The sequence below is a fragment of the Dermacentor albipictus genome, chromosome 1, assembly GCF_038994185.2.
Source record: "Dermacentor albipictus isolate Rhodes 1998 colony chromosome 1, USDA_Dalb.pri_finalv2, whole genome shotgun sequence".
Lineage (NCBI taxonomy): Eukaryota > Metazoa > Arthropoda > Arachnida > Ixodida > Ixodidae > Dermacentor > Dermacentor albipictus.
In genome coordinates this window covers 467260519-467287898 of record NC_091821.1, presented here as the reverse complement: position 1 = coordinate 467287898, position 27380 = coordinate 467260519, and the positions used below count along the sequence as shown (strand labels likewise).

The window sequence follows — 27380 nt, the reverse complement described above, 5'->3', positions numbered from 1 at the left end:
GCCGGATCTCCAGTGACTATTAATTTTGACCGTGATTATGTCTATGGCATCATCATCCAGGTTTCGCAAAAGTTTATTTGTGATGCCATCCAGACCCGGGGCAGATCTCCCATTTAAATTAAAAAGTACATGCCTTACCTCAGCTGCAGTGAAGTCACTGTCCAAGTCCGGTTGCGATATTCCGGAGTAAGGTTCGCTTACTTCTTCTTCGTTTTCATATTCATCTTTAAGTGGCAGGTACATGTGTGCGAGGTCGTTTGCGACCTCTCTTGCTGTCCGCCCTATAGCTATCTGTTTATTGACGAGTCTGTTTATGGCGAGGTTTGTAGTACCTCTGGAGAGCTTGTCATTAAGTAGGCTCTTCAATAGATTCCATTTGCCTCCTCTGCGCAATCTGCCGTCTGTTTCTGAGCAAGTTTCGTCCCATTGTTGACGTGAAAGCTGAGCCGCGTATGTCTCGATATCACGATTAACTTGGGCAACCTTGGCTCTAAGTCTTCTATTGAGTCTGTGACTCTTCCATCTGGTTAGGAGAGAATTTTTCGCTTCCAGCATGTGAGCTAGCTTGGAGTCCATTTTTGGGACTTCGATTTCTGTTGAGACTGCTTTAGTAGCTTTCTTAATCGTTGCCTTTAGTTGATCTAAGAGCTCCTCATAAGATTCGTCATCTATGCTGGTTTCCTTACGCAACTTACGGAAGAGATCCCAGTCCACATACTCATATTTCCTTAGTGGTGGTGGTTGCGTCTGTAAGATGACTTCAATTATGTAATGATCACTTCCTAAATTCTCCTGCAGATTGTCCCATGAGCCTTCAATTCCCCGAAGGAATGTAAGATCGGGGGTTGTATCTCTGGTAGTAGAGGTACCAGTTCTCGTGGGGAAGTTAGCATCTGTAATAAGAGCAAATTTTAATTCACTTGCCGTGGTTGCTAAATTAGTACCCTTGACGCTCTGATGACCATAGCCCCATTCTTTGTTAGGAGCGTTGAAGTCCCCAGCCACTACAAGTGGGGCTGTATCTGCCTTACTGGAAATGCGGCCCAAGAGGGTCTTAAAATCCCTTTTCCTATCTTGCGGAGAGCTATAAACGTTAGCTATATACACGTTAGCTGCTTTTTTGTTCTTCAGAATGAGTTCAATCATTTGTGCTTCTAGACCAATCTTGTACTTGGGAAGCTCGTGAGTTTCATAGGAGGTACCCTTTCGAACCAAAGTCGCTATTCCCCGACCCCCTGGAATGGTCAAGGTTTCGGAGTTGTAACCCGGTAGAGAGATATCCTCCTTAGCTAGTGTTTCCTGTAAGAGAATAACGTGCGGCTTAACTTTGGCCGATCTAATAAGCTGCTGCAGGGGAGCCTTGCGCCTTCGGAAACTCGCACAATTCCACTGCCATATTTTAATGTTATTGTTGTCGTTTGAAGCCATTATGATACCACTGGTTGATTGCCCGAACCCCTAGAGTCCGCGCTCGGGCTGCCGTTTGTGCCTCCGTGGACTGCCGATGCAGCCGCTGCGCTTGCCTTTGCCTTAACTTTGGGCCTTTCTAGTTGACCCACTCGAGCATCTAGATTAGTGATGAGCTCCATGATTTTCGCCAGAGTCCTGTCTATTGTGGCTAACCTTGCGGCTATTCTGACTTTTTTGTTCTTGGGGGGTGCCTCACTCTCTCCCATCTCCTCTGCCTCAGAGGTTTCTAAATCTTCTTCCTCTGTTTCGCTAATGGGAACGGGGTGGGGGGCTTTACGTTTAGGTTTGCCGGCCAAGGGTTTTGGAGCCGTTGTGTCCATCTGACTACGGGGTGTTTCGGACCTTTCTTTAAAGGATTTGAAAGCCTCCCTGAGCTCAGACAGTTCTTGCCTTAATTTCTGGTTTTCTGATTCTAATGCCAATATTCGGGGATTTGACTCACGTTCCGGCTGTGCCCTACCATTAGTACTCCTGGACCTTGCCCTTGTCGGTTGTGCTGGTTTCCCAAGGCCTCCGTTCTTGACTCGATCGGCCCAGGTTGCTCTTGGGGTCGACTGTGAACGGGACCTCGATCTTGACCCAGGTCCTCGGGGTTGCGGGTCAACACCAGAAGATTCTCCAGAGCTGGGTTGTCCTCTGGATCGAGAACGCCCCCTGGAGCGGGAGCGCCCTCGTGAGCTGGAGCGTCCTCTCGTGCGAGAGCGCAAGTTGGCGTCGTTTTCTAGCATGACCCCTTTGCGCTGGGAATTGTTGCTGTCTTCAATGTCTTCGGCCACCTGTGTACAGCGTGCTTGCTGTCGTTGGCGCCTACGACGCCTTTGCCTCACAATGTAAGGCATCTGGAATCTTCGGCTGCATTTTCGGTCCCCAGTTGGGTGTGCGCCACCGCAAATAGCGCACTTGGGATCGCAATGATGATCTTCAGGTGGGGAAGTGATTCCACAGCCCCTACACTTTCTAACACTTGCCGGATTGGGACACACGTCGGATCTATGTCCGATTTCACCACAGCCGTAGCACACATCTATCTGTCGTCGGTAGAGATAACAGGGCATGAGTACGTTACCACAAATAACGTGGTTTGGCACTCTTTGTCCTTCAAAAAGTACCACCACCGTTGTAGTCTGCTTGATCCGACGTACCTCGACGAGGCCCGGATTTCGGTGATTGACGAAAAGGGTTTTCAGTTCCGCGTCGCTAATGTCCAGGTCGATACCGCGAACAACACCCTTACATGTATCTTCTCCTGCTGCGGTGTAGGCCGCCACTTCGAAGGGTCCATCCCTCGTATGGATCTTGCGTACCTTGGCGTAAGCTCTTGCGTTTTCTTCCCGCGGAGTTGATACCACCAAGATGTTCTGACAGCCGTTCGTGACAGCGTGGGCGGTGCTTATTCATTATGTACTGTACGTGTTGAACTCTTAGTGCTTGTCGTTAATTAGTTTCCAGAGTTTTGTAAAAGCCCATCTCAATTGCATTGTGATATGCTTAGCCGAAGTGTGCGTGTGTGAATGTAACAGCCTTATTTGAAGGATTTATTTTGTTCAGTTTTGACAACTCTGGGCTCTGACTCGGTCTTTGGAGCGCAACCGGCATTCGCTGGCGGACCAGAAGGCATCTTATTAATTGTCTGTGCTTTCGTGGCGTTAGTTTCAGAGGCTGATTAGTCGGATTTGAAATTTGGCCCGGCGTTGGCGCTTCGTTCACGGGGTGTGGGACAGCTACTATAGAACATAAGCATATACGGCTCGTAAACATGCACTGAAGATCACAACATAGGACTTGAAGAAACACGAATGGGCATCAAATCCGTGCTTTCCTGCTCTACCGCACAATTATGTAGGCCCCAATCTAGAACAACATGTCTAGTTCAAGGAATAATGCTCTTGTCAGAACGCTACGTCGCGTCAAGCTCAAGTCGTTTTCACCTTTGTTCAATACTTATCACGGAAAACAATTGGGCTTGATTTTTAATAACAACAATAAGAACAAATAAAAGCACAAGTGATATGAATTGCTTATCTGAATGAATCTGGTAAACTATGATGAATGAGTGTTTCATTCTCTTTGTGAAATTCTAGACTGTGTAAAAATCGCATTGCTTTCCAGGGTTTGATTGTCACATACTCCTAAGATTGGATGCTTTGTGACGTCTGCAGTTCAAAGGATGCTTCGCCTCCGCCGCCTTGGTCACGAATGGGGCTATCCAACACTCCAAGTGACACGCTTAGCACACACCCACACAGGCCAACTAACCGAGATACGTTATCAGAACATAGCAACGTACACGACAGCCGGAGCTTGCTGGTTCAGGTGCGACCAGCGGCAAATTGTATTTTCTTCCGCTCTCATAGCGCATTCATTTTTTTAATTAACACATTTGGACAATTAAGCACTATTTCTAATTATTTCTTTAATTCTATTCAAGGCAATATACTCATTCCTCCGTGCTTTCCGTGTTTTAATTGTCTGTTGAACCCAGCTTTGGCTCTTAGTCGGGGAACAATAGAGCGCGTAGATTCTAAAGGAGGTGGACAAGCGACCATTGTGCCCTTGAACAAAGAAGGGACGCAACTCTATCATTGTTGCTTTGCAACATAAACAAGAACGACAACGTAGGCTGTAGCGCTGGATTCAACATGCAGATAAAGTAGGCCATGGTAGTCGGATCTTTTGTCTCGAGCATTGAGCGATTGTGCGCTCGCGCTCTCGGCCAGCAGATGTGCGTTGCTCAATCGCCAATCAATTTACATTATAAAAGACCGCTCGTCGTGTTCCATCGAGAAAAGGGTTCGTGGCGGTTCTCCAACAGCGTGGCTCGTGTGTCACTGCATGCTCGCGTTTGTGTATGTATTTTATTAAAGCGGAAGCATTTTTTGGCGAGTACCCCAGCCCCGTCACGAGAGAAGTGTAGTGCCTTGTATCTACACACAAAAAAGCTTAATTTGCGAATGCATTTAATCGTTATAGAAGTGAAAATGTTGATAATTGGTAACTTTATAAGCGATAAGAACAAAATCAAACCCCACCGTCCCCCCGCACCCCCCAATAAATATATAATATTCACAAGGATATATTGGGTATGGTATGGAACGCTATATTCAGGTCCTTCAGGACGGGCTAGTTTCCTAGCCCAAAGCATTTGAAGTAGTGCGAGGAGTCCTACTTGAAATTTAGGGGTGGGAAACCTTGAAATTTGCTGCAGGCCAACTTGAAATTTGCAAGAGGGCCAACTTGAAATTAGGTGGTGGCCGAACCTGTCATTTATGGGTGGGCCAACTTCCCTTTTATGGATGGGCCAACATAAACTTGGGGGTGGGCCAACTTAAATTTGGGGATGGCCAAATTGAAATCTGGTGGTAGCTCAACTTGAAATTTGGAGGTGGGCCAACTTGAAATTTCGGCATACGCTTGCAGCATACTTAGACAACTCCAGTAGAGTTTCTGCATTCTTTTTTTTTTCGCAGGCGGTTACGCGTGGACAAAAGGCGACGGCGATGGCGACCGCTGACGTTCCCTAGTCCAAAATTATGTCACTGTTTAGTGAGCGTCATTGCCTTTAAGCAGTTTCTAGCACAAAGACTTTATTCCGCAGCTGTTCACTTGCAAGCCTACAATTGTATTGCCACGACTCGCAGGTATCAACTGCACAGGGAACATCTTATAAACCTGAGGGGACTACAAGCAAGTTCTAAGTGCTGTGTGCTCTGGGCCCCGAAAGACAACGACATCTTCACATGCAATATCAACGGGATATGGACTTATGAACTAGATTGTGTGAGTGGGAAATGTCTGATTTAAGGATATCTGTAGGAAGCTTCATGCCTGTTAAGAGTTATGTGCAATGCTTTGTGATATACGCGTCGCCCGACAGGTCACCTGACGGTGCACATTCTCTAAGTGCATACATATTGTGCAGCCTCCCAGTTTGCAACGTTGCCCACAACGATATACATGAAATGCATGTCCTAGCCATAGCCTTAATAAGATTCAGGATATCTCGTTTTTGGTCAATTACGGCCTACATAGTAAAATAAATTATGTGTAGAGGAGCTTGGCTAAACTAAGGAATGCTTGTGTGAATCACAGAGGAAAACGTGTTATTCTTTATATGACTGACAGCGTACTGCGAAACAGGGGATAGGTTCAGAAAAAGATGGCGGCCTGAAGTGAAGAAGAGTGGTCGAGCAAGACGCGTCGCTGGGAGCCAATGTTTTGAGAAGGAGACATTAGCGACAAAAACAAATCACTACCTCACAGTGTCCCGACTGGTAATATCCGTGGAATGATCACAAATAGAAACAATCCATTATTTTTCTTAGTGAATAGCCTCTCTACCTCTCGGCCGTTATAGGAAAACGACGAAGTTCCTTCAAGGGTTGTGAGCGTCGCCAAAGTGTCCTCATTTTCACCAACGAGATGGCGCCACAGGATTCAGACTTCGTGATACGAGGGCTATTAGTGCGCTCCTTCACTGCAGTTTACCTTCTCGCTTTTCTGCATATGCCCTGTTGATACCGAACAGGCATGTGCGAACATGAATTCGTAATTAGTATCGACTGGACATGTTGAGTGCTACTAGCAGAACCCACACGGAAACTAATTACTTGTACAACAATATTTAGTTTCGCCATATGATGGCGGTAGGGAGAGGGCACTAACATCGAAGCTATGGGGCTCATTCTTTCTTCAAGTTTGGAATTTTCAAGAGACAAGGCTTAAACAGGACGCCCTATTTCAAAATCAATGACCACATAACGTGAGTCGGTGAATGGAGCTGCTGGGAACCTGTACAAATTCAAAAAGATAGAATTATGGGGTTTTACGTGCCAAAACCACTTTCTGATTATGAGGCACGCCGTAGTGGAGGACTCCGGAAATTTAGAGCACCTGGGGTTCTTTAACGTGCACCTAAATCTAAGTACACGGGTGTGTTCGCATTTCGCCTCCATCGAAATGCGGCCGCTGTGGCCGGGATTCGATCCCGCGACCTCGTGCTCAGCAGCCCAACACCATAGCCACTGAGCAACCATGGCGGGTTGCACAAATTCAATACTTAAGGAATCATGAGAAGTGTTTTGATGCCGTAGCAGCTTTCGTCGAAGTCACGCACATACTTCTATCTCGTCGAAACAACATGATCACCCGACCTATTGTCACGAAAGCAGCCCAGTTCAGTTCAAATGGGTAGTGATTTACTTCTGACTCATTTACCCCCTTCACAAAAAGTGAATGGGGCTGTAGACTGTCGCCACATTTCGCATTACTTCGGAAACAAATTTCGGGCATTACCTCGGATATATAAATATATAATGTAATATATATATATATATTACCACGTGTACTTGTTTACCTTTTCAGGTGAAAGCTTTTCACCGTCTAACAAATGTCGCTCAGCGCCTGACGTGCGCATCTATCCGAAGTTTATCGAACGTTATTGATGGTTCTGTTGTCACAAAATCTTGGGTAATCTATTATTTACACAACCGCAAGCAGGTACAAATAAATCGAAATAACCTCCTAAGAGATAGAGTGTTCTATTGCCAAAGTAATGCAAGGGCATTATAAAGGCGAGGACTGAGGGTAATAATAAGGTTGCTTGATTCTGGGTCTGTTGCACCGATGAAATGTTGGATTGATATGCGTTTCAGCAGGTAGCAGTACCGTAGTTTCAGTGAATATCGTGGAAGGAAAAATATAGAGATAAATGCATTAGGCGAAAAACATGGCCTAGCACGAATACCAAAACTATTTTTTTCTTGACGTCGATCATATGCAATCCAAAATTAAGAGCTACGTCAAAACCCTCTCTAGGAAACGAAACCGAGTCACAAACAGATTATATATAGACCTAGTGCCATAACTACCGGAGTAATTATCCGCTTTTGAAATCGTCTGAAAATGCTGAATTTAGTTCTAGAAGGGTTCGTAGTTAGATCAATATTTTTCCAGCAGTTGATTCATGTAGTACAGAGTTTAGTTTTGATGTTATAGAGGGAATAATTTTGTCTCTACAAGATACGGTAGGGTTGTCAGCATATAGCACGCAATGTCAAGAACTTAAAACATCAGGGAGACCTTACATTACAAATGCTTTCTTTACAATGCCTTCCAAACACCTTCCGTTATCGTTTGACATCAAAGCTTAAATGTGGTCAGTTTTACCAAATCACTCCTAAACTTCAAGGGACAAACGATGTGGTACTCCAAAACCCGCTCCACGCTCAACACACGCCTAACACGCGGGAAGTGACGTGGTTGTGGTTGAGTAACCACACTAATAGTGAAAAGACGTTGTTATCTTGCGAGTAGTGACACTCTTTCTTTTTTTATTGCACCATTAGCGCATGCGTCGCAGCACACACTTTGTCGCACAATTGCGTAAGAATCGGTATCTAATCACGAATGCAGATGAGGCGGCATGGCACCTCTCATCGGGCATCCCTATTATACATACATATATATATATATATATATATATATATATATATATATATATATATATATATATATATATATATATATATATATATATATATATATATGTATATGTGTGTGTGGTTAGCAGTTTAAGGCGGTCCGCGAGGCTTGATTTTAATTGTATGTCCCTCCACACGAAGTAGCAGGCAACGTAGTGAGAGGAAACATACGGGAAGTTAACTGGTACGTCTGATTGCGATGTAGAAATGATGAGGTGAAAGGCAATGAAAGTAGACGAAAGATAATTTCTGACCCGAACCGACATCCTCCTCGTTACGCATGCGGCGGTTTGCCATTTAGGACATCACGGAGCTCTTCGTTACAATTTATTTTTCAACTTATTATTTCAAAAACCAATTACCTTTGCCCTTATTTTCTCTCGCTTCACTGTGTATGACTTCTTTTTGATGTTACAAAAATGCCATACGGTGATGCAGCCAACCAACCAATGGTCCTAATTTAGATGATGCTGTTCACGTCGCGGATATATACACTCCGTTCTAAATGACGAGAACTTGAGTTAATAACTGTATGTTCGCCACCATACTCAGCAAGAAGTGCCCTAATCGAGGGAGAATTATAACGTCACTATGAATTAAACCTTTTCTGAGTTGCTGTTCGCCACGTTATGAGCCCCATTTCCTTCCTCTTTTTAGAATTCAGTTCCCATTAAACAGGCCACATCACACCACTTACAAGTGATAACACATGACAACACAAGCTGGAAGGCAAAGGATATAATATTCCAGTCACTGTTTCCAAAAGAACGCCGCTCAAGAACTGGGGTCAGTGTTGACTCGGTAATAGATCTCTTTACATTTTTATGTTTTGCTGCGCTTCTTTCTGGGGGTCTATCCCACGGGATCGTTTTGATGGCTGCTCACTCTTTGGTCCTGCTGCGGCAGAACCCCCCACCAGTGCTGATTTCCGGACCGATAGTCGGAATAACAAAACTTAAAATATATATATATATATATATATATATATATATATATATATATATATATATATATATATATATATATATATATATATATATATATATATATATATATATGTTACGCTTGGGTATACATAGTTGGGCACAGATGTTGGCATCCCACAAGCTAATGTTTGCACAGGGTGCACAGCCAAACATGATTTCCACAAGAACGGCTGCTTTCGTTTTTGTTGCTTCCTTTTTTTTGCCTTATGTTTTTCTACTTATTTTCGAAATGAAAACTGTGAAACGAGGCTGATTGGATGTGCTTGACATTCCCTGTTTTTTGCATAAGTTGGGTGTCGTAAGTACGCACATGAAATGAAGCAGCAGCTGACGATAGACCAAAGCTTGAAGTGCTTCTAGTTAGGAGCTACGTTTAGCTCGGGGGGACAGAAATTGTCTAATATGGGGAACACGGTAATAGTCAGCTGGTTCCTATCACCTGCATGTCGCATGTGTTGGCTTTTTGCGCATGTCCTTGTCTCCAGTCGTTCCTTCATAAAACCAAAAGCTGCTGCACGAGTCACGCCTACAGATATTGACGGGTATTGAGATTAAGTGGGCTTGCTTAAGTGGGCTCGCTGGAGTTTGCAAATATTTGTACTGGAAATACACTGATTCACAGCGGAGGAAAATAACTAGGAAGCTTAGCAGCAAATATCCGATCGGTATGGTAAGTAACAAGGCAACAAAGAAGGTCCAGTGTAAAGTCAGAGAGGCTGAGACAATCTCATGGGTGGCGGCAATGGAAAAGAAACCTCCTGTGAGCAACTACCTAAGATTAAAAAATGATTTCAGGAAAGAAACATTTTATGATAATCCAAAGGGAAGCTCTTTACTTTTCGAAGCGAAATTAGGATGCCTTAGAACGCGTACTTAAAAAGCGAGGTACAGTAAGGAAGAAGAAGCATGCGCATGCTGCAGTAAAGCTAGGAAAACAATGGAACACGTTTTATACGAATGTGAATATATCTACCCAGCTGTCGGTTTAGGCTCTTCTGGCCTCCTTTAAGCCATTTGGTTCAGCAATAGCAGGGAGAAAGCAAGTATGTCCGCTGTAAAAAACTAGGTGAGGTGGCAATACGCCCAAAATACTGCAGTCACAGCCACCAAAGAGCTACGCAAAAAAATCAGATCTGGAGAAACCGAAGGGATGACAGCACTATAACATTTTTTTCTAGAAGCCCCAGAATGTTACAGCACATCCAGTGTGATGGTAGGCGATGATTTGTTCATAAAAGGCGCGTTTATTCAACTGTTCCATCGATGCCACCCATATACGGCAGTGAACCTCAAAGAGTAAAAGAAGTCAGTCCACTTGCGTATAGCTTTTAGTAGACTATCTCTTCTTATCTGTCACGTTATGCATGTATCAGTGTAACCAGCTTGGCGCTCAACTACAGAGAATCGTCGTTATAGCAGTCATTGAGGGATAAAACACACTTCGCTATTAGCAGTATTCTCTTTTATGTAGAAAGTCCTAAGCCATTCTAAGTCTTGCAGTGCACTCCAACTGCATGTGAAGTCGTCAAACGTAACTTAAAATGAATCCAAACTCCCTTCTACTGACGTGACAGTATTGTATTTGGAGCGTGGAAAAGCTCAATGAAGGGCTGCACATTTTAATTATGAAAGTTACAAGGAACAATTTTAGTTGCCAGTAGTCCGCCCTTACGTTTCGTCGTGAACGACAGGAAATTTTTTTCACCATCTTGTTTCTAAGCAAGCAAAGTTCACGTCTTTGACATCGAGGGTATTCGTAAGGTTATTCTGGACAGTGTTCTGTTTCTGTTTCCCCTTTTCTGCTTTCCACACTTAGTGGAGTCCTGTACAATTTTGAGTAAAGTGGTCATGCTCTGAAGTTGTACCCCTGAAAAGGTGGAAAAAAGCGAAACAAATAACTCCATTTTATTATAACGAGCACATACTGTATGCCACACTTCCGCATCGGGAACTTGATTTTTAAAACTGCAGGTTTTTGCAGGTTTCATGTGTCTCATATTTCCAGGTACCAACATGCCCTATGTAAAGAACTCCGTGGTTTCGCTTCTCGCATGGGACGCAACGCCTCCGATGAGCCCAAGTTGAAGAACAAGTGCTGTGCTTTTGTAACGCTCGACATTTTTATCTTCATTAATGTTTGTTATGTTAGTTTCCTGAAGAGCCCAATTCGGATTGCTCGAATGAGAGTACAAATGCTTTGTCTTTGTAACACCTGACATCTTTATGTTTATTTTATTTATGTTAATTATGCTGGTCTCCTGAAAATCCCATCTTGGACGGCTCAGACCAGCCTAGAAGTTTGTGCGAGGAGTTACGGAGTAGCCCTCTGTCGGAAGCGCCTCGCTTGCGTAGTAGCAGGGATCACGCGGTGCGCTCCTCATAGGTTTCGCTTACGGCGCTCAATAAAAACACAACGCGGCAGCCCTCCTGGACATTTATGTAAGTACTCCCAAAACGAGGGAAGTTTTTGACTGTCGATACAATAATATTGGGCAAACTGAAAGCACAGAATCGTTTACAGACGCTGTCTCTTTACCGAATACGTACGGTAAACACCACTGCACGCGGTCGCCGCGAAAGAGTCTCCCGAAGCAGCTTCTTGCATGAAAGGTAGGCAAACGATGAGAGTAAACCATCTTAAAAATGTTCCTATAGTGGGTTGTTCGTATAACCAAATGGAGCATAACAGAACGAAGCCTCACTGCAGTGATCACACGGGTCCGCAGCGACCGACTGCGCGTCTGCATGCATGTCCGCGAATAATGTTTTGCTTTCGCTGCGAGTGCGTTTACACGCTGTACCGTGAGCTTTAGGCCGCAGCATATGAGCATTTGACAGTACACAAGCAACCACTCCCTTATGAAAATTAGTGTTGAATTTTAGTAGATATTCCATTGCCGTCCTATTGCTCAATCAACAAAATTTTTGTTGAAATATCATTGTCCCACTATTGCAGATTTGTTGACCAGCATTGAAAAGTGGCCACCGTGAAACCATTGTAATTTCATTTACCAGTTATTGCCTTGACTTTCTATGGAATTCCCATGGACGAACAATTGTATTTCCATGAAATGTTATGTGGAATACAACATTAAGTTTATGGATTGTAAAGTGGAATGCAACAATAAGTTTATGGATTTTCAAGTGGAATGCAACAATAAGTTTATGGATTTTCAAGTGGAATGCAACATTAAGTTTATGGATTGTAAAGTGGAATGCAATATTAAATTTATGGATTGTAAGGTGCAATGCAACATGAAATTAACTAATGTTGATATTCGCCATTCAGGCATGGCTTGGCCTCGGGACATCTTCAAGGTGCATTTTCTAGCTTTCCATTGCAAGGCCTCTTTCCCTGTGGTGTTATGAAAAGAAACAACTTCGTGATTAACAAAAAGCATGTGAATCATTCCTTTTATACAATAGGCCACAAATTTATTGAGCTTCAGGCTCTTTCATTTCTCTTGCCAGTACTGAGGAGATGATGTTCTTTATGTAGGAGAGGCTGGCAGAGGGAAACTTGGAGCATGTGTAGTCTGGAAAAGAAATACAGCATAAGATTACCGATGCATACAGGATTTTCTAGCTGTCTAATAAAATAATAACAAATTGAAGCCTTGTGCTATGTTTAAGTGCAGGCCACACTGCTAGTGTCAGTCATAAAACATCATCACAGAGTAATTTAGCTACGTTGTGTACTTTGAGCCAGGGTCTGCAGTTATCAAGTGTGCACCACAATATTGTAAAGAGCAGAGGCAGAATGAAGATAAACATCTCAGTACTGGCACCAAGCTCTTTGGCATGCATAAAGAACAGGTCAGTGTGTTAGCAGCTATTCATTGGAATTTTATATAATTCATTTGCACGTACAGGTAATCCTCTATAACGAAGCCAGTAAAACCAGCACTTAACTTCGTTGTATAAAAATTTCGTGGAATGAAAATTTGACCTTTTATAAATTCATTTATCCTCACAGCAAATTTCTCTTACCCAAAAGGGTGCGTAAACCTTATCAAATTATCGGGCAATCAGAAAAAATGAATTTCAATGACAAAAACAGTTGAAGCTTCACCCAAAAGTGGAAGCAATGATAGCAACACTAAAGTATCACAGCTATATGAAGGCTAATAAGCGTTGACATACAGCCTTGTTGCTAAGACACACTTATGTGTCCCCGAAATGGTCCGGACAAATTTTGTAGGCACGTGGGGCACAGCTACAGTAAAACATTCGCACAACAATCTGTGTAAAGCATCTTACATTAGAGGGACCCCGAAATGATTTTGATGATTCTGTACAAACATACTGAGCCATTAGAGGATAGGTCCTTCTGATCATTATTTGACACATGTAGGTGCTCCGGTTAAAGCACATAATTTATTATAAGATTTCAAAAATTTACATTGCTGCCGATCACAGCACACCACTCGGCTGAATTTTAAGCCGCATCTAACCATTTGATGTAAACTGTCCTAATGATGCTGGTAGGGCAAGCTATCCGACTGGCCGCCCAGCGCGCTTCATCAATAATTTTTTTAACTTTATGGTGAACCAATGTTGTTCTTAATAGTTGGAATGTTAGTTAATTTGTTTCTATAAAAAGAAAGTAACAGAAAAAGAATGCACAAGAAAAATTTGTCACTACACTTCTGGCGCACAGCAAGTGTCGTCTGCTTGTGTTGCAACGTGCTCCATTTTTACGAGAGCTCCGCAGTCATTGTCGGTCTCAGTCCTTTCGCAAGAAACACGATTCGCCTTTGTTACGTTGAAGGCTGAAAACGTAACTGGCAATGTCAAGCTGCGACACCATGTCCCTCTGCAAGGCAGCAGACGAGCGAAGTGGCTGCAGTGCATCGGACTGTCGATATCGAATCGGCGCCAGGATTTGCACGTTTGCAGCCGTCACTTTACACCGGAGGATTACTAAAAACCACAATAGTGTTTCGCGAGTCCGGTATTTGTGTAAATGCAAGCACAAGGAGACAGGGCCTGGCCGTTTGACTGTGCCGTTTCACAGGATGAGCAGAAGCGCAAACTGCACGGCGCAGCCACCTGATGGCACAGAGCTTGACCAAAAACAGTAACAGGAACAAAGTGTATTCTTCCTTACTGCTGGTGTAAATATTTTGCACGAGCGTAATCGTTAACATGTTTTTGTAAATGCTTAAATTGTTTTACGCCGAGACAGAGCAATATTAGCTCGTTGTTTGGCTGGTTAAGCTCTGCGCCAACAGGTGGCTAGACCGCGCGGACGAATCAGTCCGCTCAGCTGTGGTTACCGGAATGCCAGACACATTCGGCATTGCGACAGACTGCTCAGAATGCACTCTGCTTCGATAGCTCTCGCTTGGGGTCGACTGCCAAGCAACTGGTGGAGAGGTTGGAGAGGCTTCGCGCACTCGGTCCTAGAGAACTGGAAGTAGACGTGCCATCCTGACGCAGAGCCAGTGAAGGCGGAGCTTAGCCCTGATCACTTGGCAAACGAGTTGAGGAGAAAACGCATGGCTACGGAGGAGGGTAACTTGTAATCGTCAGTGGCTCTCTTAATACTCAAGGCTTCACACAAATTGTGGTGTGAATGATTAATTTTAGCTGTATCTTACACGTCTACAAAATTTGTCCGAACTGTTTCAGGGGCCTTTTAAGAGAACTTTAGCCAATTACAAGTTACCCACCTCCATAGCCATGCTTTTTCTCCAACTCATTCGCCAGGCTAAGCTCCGCCTTCACTGGCTCTGCATCGTGATGGGACATCCTGTCATCTCCTTCTAGTTGTCTTGAGCCAGCGCACCAAGCCTCTCAAACTTCTCTGCCAGCTGACTGGCAGTCGATCCCAAGCGAGCTGTCGAAGCAGCATGTGTTGCGAGCATTCTGTCGCAATGCCAAGCGTGTTTGGTTTTCTGTTAACCACAGGCAAGATTTGGAGATTTTGATGGATAGGTGGAGGCGTACACTAAATCCTCTCCATGCTACTATTGCTGTGATAAGGAGCTTTTAGCCTAGACGTCCGTGAGTGGCCTGATCGCTCTGTACGGTCCAGCTACCTGGTGGTGCCGAGCTTGACCAGTCAAACTAAAAGCTAATATTGCTGTGCTGGCGCATATCTCTTGCTAAGTAACGCACGAGGAGATGCGAATTTTTAAAATAATGTTCCAAGACTGGAATTTGGAGTTGTACCACTAGGACTGACGTACATACCAATCACAGCTCGGATACGAATAGGGTCCAAGGCCTCCTTGAATGGCTGGTTTAAGTGCAAGTTGCTCTTCTCACCCAGGAGCGGTTCGTCCCGTAGCTCCTCAGGGGTGAACATTCCACAAAAGAGCCCTGGCAAATTTGCCAAGGCCACTTTCGCATGCTCAGCATAGCTTCTCTAGGATGCCTTGTTCAACACTCACACCGGCCCCAATGTCCACCTGGGAACATGAAAAAAAAAATATCATGTGGGAGCTGTATAGCCCATAACCTTTTGCAGAGTAAGATTCAGAATTTGCTGGCAATGACATACCTAACAAAAAATTAAATTATGTTGTTTTACATGCCATAACCACGATCTGATTATGAGGCACACTGTAGTGGGGGACTCCTGAATAATCTGGACCACCTGGGGTTTTTAAACATCTGTATCTAAGTACACTGGCGCTTTTCCATTTTGTCTTTATTGAAATGCAGCCGCTGTGGCCGGGATTCGATCCCGCGACCTCATGCTTAGCAGCCCAACACCATAGCCACTAAGCAACCACAGCGGGTGACACATCTAGGAACAAATAGCTAAGTTTAAAGGAGAGAAACAATGCGGTAACCTGCAGCAGTTACTGACATGACTTGTAGCAGCAAGTTGTTTTTCATCGACTATCATTTTGCTTTATCATTTCTACACTTAAATAAAAAAATACAGATAACTTCCTTTATGCTTTATTTGGCTTATTATCTGTTGGTTTCACATGATTGTGTTTAACAAAAATGGGCCCCTCAGTTCCCTTTGTCTTTAATTTCATAATGAGGGTCTTGAATCAGGCAGGTTTGATGTCTTCAAATAGCATACAAGAGTTTATTGGTCAGCTGCCTGCTCATAAAGTTCACATATGCGTCACCATTGGCCAAAAGGATGGTCCACATCCAATGGATTGGCATGAATAGAACTGGCTAACACACCCACAGTTACACATAAACAAAATACTCAAGAATCTAGAAGTTGGAACAGTTGCCGCGGTAACGCAATTTGTAGTGAAGAGGTTGTGGGTTCGGCTCCCACCGGAGGCAAGTTTGGTTTTTCTGGCACTTTCATATCCATTTATGATATCTACACACAGCATAAAGGCACAGGAAAAGCTCAAGTGCATACTACTCTGATAAGCACCATAGCCCTCAATATAAGGTGACACTTTTTTGTCATGTAACCCCAAAGTGAGCTCCATCAAGTGAAATTGTACAAGCTCATGACAATAAAGTTACTGTCTGGTGATGGCGTAAGTTATCAGTGACTTAAAAGGATTCGAACGCAAGCTCACTGTTATGAATTCATCAAAGAAAACACGGATGAGAAAGGGAGACAGGACAAGTGCTTTTTGGCAATAGTAAGTACAGGTTCAGACATGGATGCTACACAGCACACATTATATTAGGACTATAAATGACGTTTCTAGCCAGAAACATAAATGCATAATTACAGTGAAGACAGTGACAAGTTTCCTCAGGCATCAACCCTAATGTGTGCTTTCACAGACAAAATTGATATGAAAAATGCAGCCTATCAATGAGAGGTCATCCTGCCTTTTTAAATAAACAGCGATTTCTGATGATGCATTGCTATACCAATGTGCATGTTCCTGCCTTTGACTTGAAGAGACTTGGAGCTTGCAGAGAACAAGTTTAAGGATAGTGCGAAAAATTCATTTTTCTAACAGTACCATTTCATGCATTTATGTTAGCTAGCTAAGACAGAGGATATGATAGATATATGCACCTTTGGGCAAGCAACAAAAGGTCCAACTGTTTGTTTGGCTTGATTTACAACCTTGCCAAGTGCCGTTTTAGGTCGTTTTGACTAATTTGGGTGCTTCTGCAAAATAAATTGGTTACGAAATTATGAAAGCAATCACTTATGGTTCTTTAGTATATCACAACAGACAGGTGCTTTTGGATTGCACCACAGTCAAAATGCAGCCACTGAGCCATGGCAGCATGTGAAATGAAACTGGATAAATGCACAAGTTACGCAGAATGAAAAAGCGATCACTCGCCACTTTGTTTATCTCATTGTGCTTCTGCTGTCCTTTTCCAAGTTTTTGTGCTAGCGGATGCATGCACATTTTATTTCTTTTCTCTCGTCCTTTGATCTCTTGTTATATATTGAGCCTGTAGTACTAAACACGAGCGTTACTGTGCCATAAGGGTAGTGCAAACTGATTTTATGTTGATTCCTTCAGTACTGGGGTGGTTACGAGCCTCTTCAGTCAAGCAGAGCTGCTAGATTACGTGTATTTAGTAGCATGTCGCTGTCTACTAACGGCCGGCTCATCATCCTTACACAATACTGGGCAGCTCATTCCCACCAACTTACTCGTTTGATATTTACGAGAATCTGCAATTATTATTATTATTTTATTTATTGCATTCTGCCCAATTCTAACTAGACTGGCACAAGTAGTCGGGTAGCAAATACGTCGGTATCAATGCACTGCCCAATGCTGTGTAAGGGCACCAAGCAGGAAATTAGCAGACAGTGACATGCTGGTAAACACAAGTAATCTAGCAGCCCTGCTTGACTGAAGAGGCTCATAACCACCCTAGCAATGAAGCAATTACCTTAAAATCAGTTTAGACTACCCTCTATTTATTGGCACAGGAGCGCTCGTATCCATGCATTCCGTCTTTGGCGCCAAGAGGCTTCCTGAAGTGAGATGTATTGTACATTTTGAGATCGGTGGAATAGCACTTCAATATCCTTTTTTCTCCCTTTAAGCAAAAAATTATTCTAACAAAGCTTTCTCAGTTTAGTAACAACACAATGAGCTATCACAAGAGGCAGTGTTTGCATATTTTTCAATTCATTGTTAAATTAGCACACCGTATCAGCTTTCTTGAGTGGTCGTCACATGTGTACACTATTGTACCATATTCCGTCCAAGCATTTTTTTTTCAGCATTGTACAGGTCCTGACCATTTGCCTGATGCAAAATTTAAGCTTTTACTGGAAAAAATTCTAAATACAGGCCATTTTACTGCCTTTCAATGGCCTATAAAAATGTTAGAAATGGCTGATAATCGACGAATGCATTATGGTGTCAAACTTCTTTCTCTTCATTTACCTGAAAAATTTTGTTGTGCTTTCATAGGAAAGGAAGAGTGTTCTTACCAGCGCCTTTTATGACATAGTTTGGCACTTTGTGACCAAGTTCACATGGTAATAACGGAAGCAAAAACCTTTCCGTTGAAAAACATGTTTCATGAAATTAACTTCTTTCTTATTTTGAAGGGTCTTCAACTTTTTCAAAAGCAATGGCAAGTGGTCAAGCACCAAGGTTAGGACAGCTGCTGACTGTATAATGTTGTGGCAACATATGTTTAAAGGCTTTTTACCATAAATGTAATCGTGTTTTTCTGCCATCCGCTTCATATGTTCCACTTCATCTTTTAATTCCCGATTTTCTTCTTGAAGTGCCTTTACCTGAACAGTATAGGTGCTGCATGGGTTGATATCTGAAATAAAAGAAAGCATCTATTTTTTTAAAGACATACAAGAACAATTGGTTTAGCAGTATCACGCGCACGAAAATTATCTGTGGGCAGTGCATTTTCACAGACTGTCATCGAAATTATCAACATAATGCCTTCTTACAAACACGCCTTAATTCAATATTGCCAATGGTAGTTGACAAACTATAAAAGCACCATTAAATCAGGCCTTTTGCAATACCAGTTATTCGGTTGCTTGATTCCCAACTTATTCAAAGATTAAAACTGGACAACCAGTGATCAGTCAGCCTGCATGGTTGTTTGATGAATAATATTCGAATGTTCAGATGTCCCGATATTTTTGTTTACTCCACACCGTTGAACGGTTTCAATGGAAACCTTATTTAAAAATATATAAACACAGACAATGATCCCTTTAGAATAAAAACAGGAACAGCGCAACACAGGGCGAGCGAGTAAAGAGCACAGCACAGAGCGCTGTCCTGTACTCCGTGATGTGCTGTCCCTGTCTTTATTCTAAACATGAACCAACCAGCCCCACTGAACACAATGCTAACAATGATCACTTGCTTCATCATCATCAGCCTGGCTACGCCCACTGTGGGGCAAACGCCTCTCCCATACTTCTCCAACTACCCCGGTCATGTGCTAATTGTGGCCATGTTGTCCCTGCGAACTTCTTACTCTCATCCGCCCACCTAACTTTCTGCTGCTCCCTGCTACGCTTCCTTTCTATTTGAATCCAGTCCGTAACCCTTAATGACGATCAGTTATCTTCCCGCCTCATTACATGCCCTGGCCAGGCCCATTTCTTTCTTGATTTCAACTAAGATGTAATTAACTTGTGCTTGTTCCCTCACCCAACTTGCTCTCTTATCCCCCTTAATGTTACACCCATCATTCTTCTTTCCATAGCTCGTTGCATCGTCCTCAATTTAAGGAGAACCCTTTTCATAAGCCTCCAGGTTTCTGTCCCGTAGATGGGTACTGGTAAGACACAGCTGTTACACACTTTTCTCTTGAGGGATAATGGCAACCTGCTGTTCACGATCTGAAAATGCCTGCCAAACGCACCCCAGCCCATTCTTATTCTTCTGATTGTTTCAGTCTCATGATCCGGATCCACGGTCACTACCTGCCCTAAGTAGATGTATTCCCTTACCGCTTCCAGTACCTCGCTGCTTATCGTAAACTACTGTTCTCTTCCGAGACTGTTAAGCATTAGTTTTCTGCAGATTAATTTTTAGACCCACCCTTCTGCTTTGCCTGTCCAGGTCAGTGAGCATACATTGCAATTGGTCCCCCGAGTTCCTAAGCAAGGCAATATCATCAGCGATTCGCAAGTTACTAAGCTATTCTCCATTAACTCTTATCCCCAATTCTTATGCTGTGTCAAGTCCTGTACATTTGTGAGCCAATTTTTATTTGTATTTACTCATACAGAAAGAAGTGGCGAGCATGGCCAGTACTTTGTAGCGATGCCTTTTCTCGATGCCAATGCCTTTCAGTGCTTTTCGCATTTATGAGTGGCCTCTTTTAAAGCTCCGCCCGATACACAGCCTCGCTTGACCACTCACTAAAGCGAAGAGCACTGAAAGGCATTGTTATCGGGAAAAGGCATGGAGGAAGGAGAGCGTAGGAGAGGCGCCGGCCAACACAGACGTGTTGGAGGTAGTGTGACGGAAGTCGCATGCTGTTTTTCGCAATGCAGCACTGGTAATGGTGCCCCAAATGAAAACCTTGCCATAGCAACCATGCCCCTTAAGCTCTCGCTGCTGCGCTAGGCCTCTGAAAAGTGAAATAAGCTTGTTCGACCCGCGTCTTTCTCGCAGCACATTATGTTAGCAAGACAAGCTGACTTTGAAGCGAGGTGTGTAAGCTTGAAAGATGTTTTGGGTCTGTGAGTGCAAGTGTCAGCAACAGACATACTCAAGTATTTGCGGTGCAGGTCTTTGTCATCTTCTTCAACATGCCCCAGATGGGCACAGGATCGCGTCTGCTTCACTAAAACTGATCAAGTTTCACAGGCATTGTTCTGATGCGCATCAGCAGCACACACTTCTGGCGAACTGAGTGGAGGCACAAAGGGAGATGGCACACCAACATGGCTGCATTTCCGGCTTCAAAAATGTGGGGTGCGAGACCGGGCTAGTTGGTATTCCATGGTGAAGTAACTAGCTCAAGAGTGGACACTAAAAGGCGACAAGGACAGGCGCTTGTCCTTGTCATCTTTTTAGTGTCTCATTGTCTCATGTCCACCCTTGCGCTAGTCACTTCTTCAAAAATGTGACGTCAAGCCCTCCTACTTTGTTTCTTTCCTCCATGGGAAAAGGCATTGCTACAAAAACCGGCCCATGCTTGTCTTGACTAAGTAAGTCTGGTTAAGTACCAACCTAGTTTACATAATGAGCTTATTCGCAACTAGTGATAAATGAGGGTTAGTTATTAAATTTACAAACAACTTTTTGGTAATAGTGTAATGAACAGCCAGCTATGTCATCTAACCTTTCAATCTCCCTCCTGTACTATATATACAGCTTGTCCCACATAGCTTGAGCCAAAGTTTTCAAAATGAAAGGCACTCCGGACGCAAGTTGAACCAAATTCATAATGTTGGCACTGTTCTAGAGTTACTCAGGCTGTTTTTTTATTTTCCCCTTAACTAACGGATTATTTATGTTTAATTAATCAACTTTTTAAGCATTGGCTGCAGACCCCAAGTGTGAGATGCAAAGTTGTAGAGCATTTACAGAAACCTCTCAATAAATTGTTTCCAACACGGTATATTTCACATGGCCCCTTTTTCCGCGTTCCAAAGAAAGCCCACAACATATGAAAAAATACCACGTGGCGGGGCACTTGTGCACTGTTATTGTGCTGCTCTGATGCGTGCGATGGATGAACAGTGTCGGCTGCAGTGAGACTGGCCCGCAAGAGGGTGTTATGCCTGGTGTAGGTATCCAGGCATGCGGCTGTTATTGCAGGACGGTGCAAATGCATGCTGCTGGCCAAATGTTGCCAAAGCGATAAAGCATCTAAGGCCACAAAAGAGAAAAGATGAAAGCAGCATTTTGATTCTGCTTGAAAGAAGGAAAGGGCGAAGTGCGTGGGAATGATGGAAAGCAATTACTGCTGCTGGAATTTTGCCTTTGTACACAAATGACCTTGTAAAAGTTTTCAAATTGAACGATGATGCTACAACTTTAAACCTTAGGGCTCGAATAACAGCGGATAAGTCGCATGCAGACAAAACTAACTAATGGTAAAAAAACCTTGGCTATATTCAAGGAAGATTACACATGTATTCTTCAGACAACTCTTTCCATACTGGCCCCGTCTGCTCTCCTTCTCGCACTTACTGTCTACCAGACTTTTTTTTTTTATCTCGCACCCCACGGATGCACATCACTTTGTGGTCGCAGTATCGGGTGGCCGCGTCTGGCTTCACACTTGTGCACCGTCACCAGCATGTCAGTCCCCGAGAGAGTGCGCCCACAGGCTGTTCCAGTTTACCGGATGTAGATCATACCTTATGTACCTCGTCTGAACCAATTCCAGCGAACTGCAATGTTGGGGGCGAGGACTTACGGAGTCGCCATCTGTCAGAAGCTCCTCCCTTGCATAGTATGAGATCACGCGGCGCGCTCCTCATAGGTTTCGCTTACAGCGCTAAAAAAACCCCACGTGGCGGCCCTCCTCAACATTTATGTAAGTACTCTCACAACGAGGGAAGTTTTTGACTGTCGATATAATAATCTTGGGCAAACTGAAAGCACAGAATTGTTTACAGACGCTATCTCTTTGCCGAATACATATGTACAGTGAGCGCCACTGCACGCGGTCGCCAGGATGGAGTCTCCCTAATTGCGTGAAAGGTAGGCAAATGCTGCGAATAAACTATGCGAAATATGTTCTTATAGTGGGCTGTCTGTGTAACCAAATGGGGCACAACAGAATGAAGCCTCAATGCAGCGATCGCACGGGTTAGCAGCGACCGACTGCACGTCTGCATGCATGTCTGTGAACAATGTTTTGCTTTCGCTGTGAGCGCGTTTTCGCACCGCGCCGTGAGCTTTAGGCTGCAGCATATGAGCATTTTACAGTACAATGGCAATCTTTGTTGCATGGACGCTATCACAACTGTTCAAAAATAATTTTGTGATAGAGATTTCGACACCTACGGTGACTGTGATGTGCCATCGCAACGATTAAATCTTTTTTTGTCTTCTGAATTCTTGGACGTTCCAATATTATTTCTCAAGTTGCATCGCACTGTATGCTTATCGGTCTTCTCAGCGTGCGATTTCCCTGTGCTTCTTCGTCGTAATCCAGTGTAATAATTCATAACACAAACGTGACCATATGCCATGCCTTTTTTTTAATGTGCTTCGTGCCGCTCCCTTTCCGTTCCAGTGAACTTGCCAGTATCTAGCGTCAACAAGTTCATAGACCAAAACCGTCATGACATTAGCTAGGCAGTGGGCGCGGGCAAGCGTCTCGGTGTCCGTTTTCTGCTACTCACCGAACATCGCGCAGTCCTGACACCATAGCAGAAATCTTCCTCGCACCTGTTTGCTGCATACCGGAGTTGTAGGTGATGGCTGTCTGCCGCCACTTCTAAGTTTCGCGAGTCAAGCTTCATGTGGCTCTTTGTTCTGTGGCTACGTGTGAATAAGGCTGACACCAGGCTCCACTGCGTACGTCCGGCACAACGGCACCGAGCAGCAGCCTACCTTGCTGCACGCTTCCAAAGGCAGCCACTACCTATTAGAGTACTTTCAAATGTTGTCAAGCGGTAAAGCCTCACCACTTAATCAGAACTGTAGCACAGGTGGCACTTTAAACTTTCATTTTCAGCTCGCTTCGGTGCTTCCAATGCAGCCGATGCGGCCACTGTGTCCACGTGACCTCTCATATGTCACGTCATGCCGATGGTGGCATGAGCTTTTCCAGTGGTGGAGCTCGCCCCCAATATCCAGAGCTCCTCAGGCACACATATCCCTGCGTGTTCTCTACAGCAACGCTATTCAGCTGTGACCAACGTTGAGCAGCGGATATGGCTTACTCCAATGAGGAAAGGGAGGATATGATTTTGGCTCTAGGTGCGTCAAGTGGACATAGAAGGCGTGCACTTTAGCTATTTCCACACTGGCATCCAGGTAAGCATCTGAGCTCAATGATGATTGTGCATGCATATGAAACGCTGAGACAGACTGGGACTTTTACGAAGAAGCAACATAAATCTTCAATCCTGGACGAGGACGTGGAGATAGATACTGTGTCAGTTTTCTTCAGACCCACATGCAAGCGCTCGTAGTGTGGGTGCTGAAGCTGGAGTGCCAAATTCTTCAATGTGAAGAGTACTTAAGAAGAGGCAGCCTCATCCATACCACATGCAGCTGCACCAGATGTTGGAGCCCCGCTATTTCAAAAATCGAAAGCACTTTGCAAACTGGATTATAATCAAGGTGGAAGATTATCTTCCGCCGGGCTTTGCCAACAAAACATTGTGGACTGATGAAGCTACCTTCTCATGTAATGCCCACGTGGACATCCACAACACTCACTATTGGAGCAACGAAAACCCTCACTGGGTTTTGAAGACATTACCAATATCAGCGGTCGGTTAACGTGTAGTGTGGAATTTACGGTGGCACTATCATTGGCCCCCTGTTTTTTAATAACATGCTTACAGGCGAAACATATGAATGACATCCTTGATGGGGCGCCTGAGGATTTTCTTTGCCGAGTTCCATTGGCTAGGATATTTGGTATCAGCATGATGGTGCTCATGCACATGGCAGCACCAAAGCTTGCAAATGGCTGCATGAATTCTTCCCGCAGCAGTGTATTGGACAGCATGGGCTCATTGCTTGGCCAGCATGGTCGCCAGATTTAACTCCCTTGCTTTCTTTCTCTGGGGCTACATCAAGGATCAAGTATACCGGACACCAACTACAACATCAGAGAACCTAAAAGAAAAAGTAAGACAAGTTTGCAACTCCATCCCTGATACCATGATCAAGAACGGCTTGGAAAATGTACCTATGAGATGGTGACCTCTTCGAACGCGCATTATAATCGAAAGGCACTTTTTGGATTGAAGGCCACTGCAAAATCATTCCGGCCCTAACGCCACCTCCCCGCCCAACCCCATTACACTCCATCGGCAGGCCGCCAGCTCGTGTCCATTTCAAGAATAAAAAAGAAATCAAGCTATCTTCTTGTTCTCTTTCGTCTCCTTAGATGCTTTATCGCTTCGGCACCGCTCAGCCAGCAGCATGCATTTGTGCCGTCATGCGATAAAAGTCGCACGCCCAGATACCTACACCAGACGTAACGCCCTGTCACGGGCCAGTCTCGCTGCAGCCGACGTCTTCATCCATCGCACGCTTGAGAGCAAGCAACACAATAACAGTGCACCATTGCCCCGTCACATGGTATTTTTTTATATTTCGCAGGCTTTCTTTGGAATGCGGAAGAAAGGAGCACGTGAGATATATCGTGTGAGTGTGTCCTTTTTTTTGGGGGGGGGGGGGGACTTCGAGAAAGCATTTGATAACGTTCCTCATGAACGCCCGTTTCTAAAACTTTCATGCGTTAATTCTTTTGCTTTTGAATGGATTTGTGACTTTCTAACTAACCGCCAGCAATTCGTGCACGCCAATAAACAGTCTTCTGCCTACCTTCCTGTCAGCTTGGGCGTGCCTCAGGGCACGATCCTAGGCCCACTATTATTCCTAATATATATCAATGATTTACCGAGTGATATTTCTTCTAACATCACACTTTTTGCAGACGACTGCATGCTACATATATCGTCCAATTAACAACCTGTCTGACATTCACTCCCTTCGGTCTGACTTTCAACGGATCGAAATCTGGTGCAACGAGTAGCTCATGTCACTAAACACAAATAAAACATCACTACTTTCTTTTCATTGCCAGCAATATTACTCATCACTGAATTATTTGATCTATAACTTCACAATTTCATGTGTAAGTGCGTACAAGTACGTAGGTGTTCATTTGTCATCACATTTAACAGGGTCCTTTCATACAATGCACACTACTAATGAAGCTAACCACGTTCTTGGTTGTTTACATCGTAACCTTTATCTACCACATCCTTCTGTCCTACTTCTCGCCTATCACACAATAATCAGACCAAACTGGAATACACATGTACTGTTTGGGACCCTCACCAAAGTAACCCTAAAAAAATGCTAAAATCTGTACAGAACCATGCAGCCAGATTCATTTTCTCAGAATGCTCATACCATTCTAGTCTCACCGAACTAAAATCTCGTGCAAACCTTGGAAGTCTTTCAGCACGCCGCAGAATAGCACGTCTGTGCCTATGGTTCAAGTTTTATCACACGTCACCTTGTACTCCTGCCATCAAGTCAGCACCAATCACGAAACAGCTGTATACCCACCATCTGCTCGAACCACTGTGAATCTTTCTTCATTTTTTGTCAAAACATTGCAAGATTTGAATTACCTTCCCTCTGACGTTGCGCTCCTCTCCAGTAGCACCGACTTCAATACAGTAATAAAAAAAATTGTATATAACACTTAATGCATTTGTAAATAGCCCACCCCTCATGTAAAATCCCTTTACTGGGGCCTTTGCGATATTGTAAATAAATAAATATTACTTCTTTTTCATAAATGCGTGACCATCCACCTGTAGAAGACCGGCAGCTCGAAATGCGAATGCCTTACAGTGTGAATTCCCCTGACACGCTTCGGCCTCCGCGGCCCCAACTCACGGGCCGCCCTGCTTCCAGCTTTAATCCTCCCGCACCTCTTGGGTGCCCTGGAGAACCTGCGCCGCCTCTTTTGTTATAATATCAAGTGCTCTTCTGAAGCGTTCGTTTGCCGGTTACATGTCCCCTCCGGGAGCAGTGCTTGTAAAAATTCTCCAATCTCTTGTCGCGACGATAAAAGCGGCCCGCGACTTTTATGCGACACCAGTCAGAACTTTGCTGAAATATCGAGCAGAATGACTGATAAGCGGGCAAGCTGGCACGAATTTGTGGCTAGGCTGTATTACATTGCGCTGCTCGGGCATACGTATGAAAAATGTCAAGGTCTAGCACACAAACTGGTCGCGTCGATCATATTCGCTATGAGATGTTTTTTTTTCGTGTCTTAGTGATCAATTGATTTTACGTGCAACATGCTACACCGGCAACCTGGACAGCGCATAAACTTTTCTGAGACAGGTTCCGTGTAACGTGCCTTTAGTTGGGATGCATCATGTAACCACGCAAACGACAACGGACGAGGAATAAACACACAGGACAGGCGCGGATGTTTCATTGTCCGTTGTCGTTTTCGCGGTTACATGATGCATTCCAATATCGACCACCAACTAGCTCGCCTCTCCCTGTTAAATATGTTACTTTAGTAGGGACAGCCGTCAAAAAACACGAGATGTACTCACCGAAGGCAAGGAGTACTGCCGGGTCCGGTGGCGCTCCTTCTTTCCAACTGATGAGTTGAATACTTCTTTAATTGACCCCTGCTTCGATATGAGACGGAAGGCCACATCCGTGTCGGCCAAAGCATTCACGGGATACACGTCCCACTTGTTATTGTCAACTCACTTCGCAAGGACGTGAGACATCTTGCGCTCCAGCTGTCCGAGCAAACAAACGCACGTGCCGAGGCCGGAACATAAAATAAAGAACCAACTTGACGGGAGGCAACTAACAAAAATACGTACGAAATGGCGACG

General features: G+C 44.1%; 2 long non-coding RNA genes across 3 annotated transcripts in view; one reads left to right on the top strand and one right to left on the bottom strand.

The window, feature by feature from the left end:
* LOC139059398 (uncharacterized) overlaps positions 1 to 11052 on the top strand; it is a 37696-nt gene extending 26644 nt beyond the window's left edge. Inside the window, exons 2-3 of the long non-coding RNA XR_011514138.1 lie at positions 5109 to 5247; positions 10941 to 11052. This is a non-coding gene — a long non-coding RNA (uncharacterized lncRNA). The remainder of the gene's footprint in view (positions 1 to 5108; positions 5248 to 10940) is intronic.
* A 1193-nt stretch (positions 11053 to 12245) lies between these two features.
* On the bottom strand, positions 12246 to 27251 carry LOC139054816 (uncharacterized). Of its 2 annotated transcripts, XR_011511529.1 has the most exons (5): positions 27087 to 27251; positions 18518 to 18637; positions 16902 to 16997; positions 15134 to 15351; positions 12246 to 12471 (listed from the first exon to the last, which is right to left on the bottom strand). It is a non-coding gene; the product is annotated as an uncharacterized lncRNA (long non-coding RNA). The 2 variants fall into 2 exon arrangements; XR_011511530.1 differs by lacking the exon at positions 16902 to 16997.
* Positions 27252 to 27380: the final 129 nt, after the last annotated feature.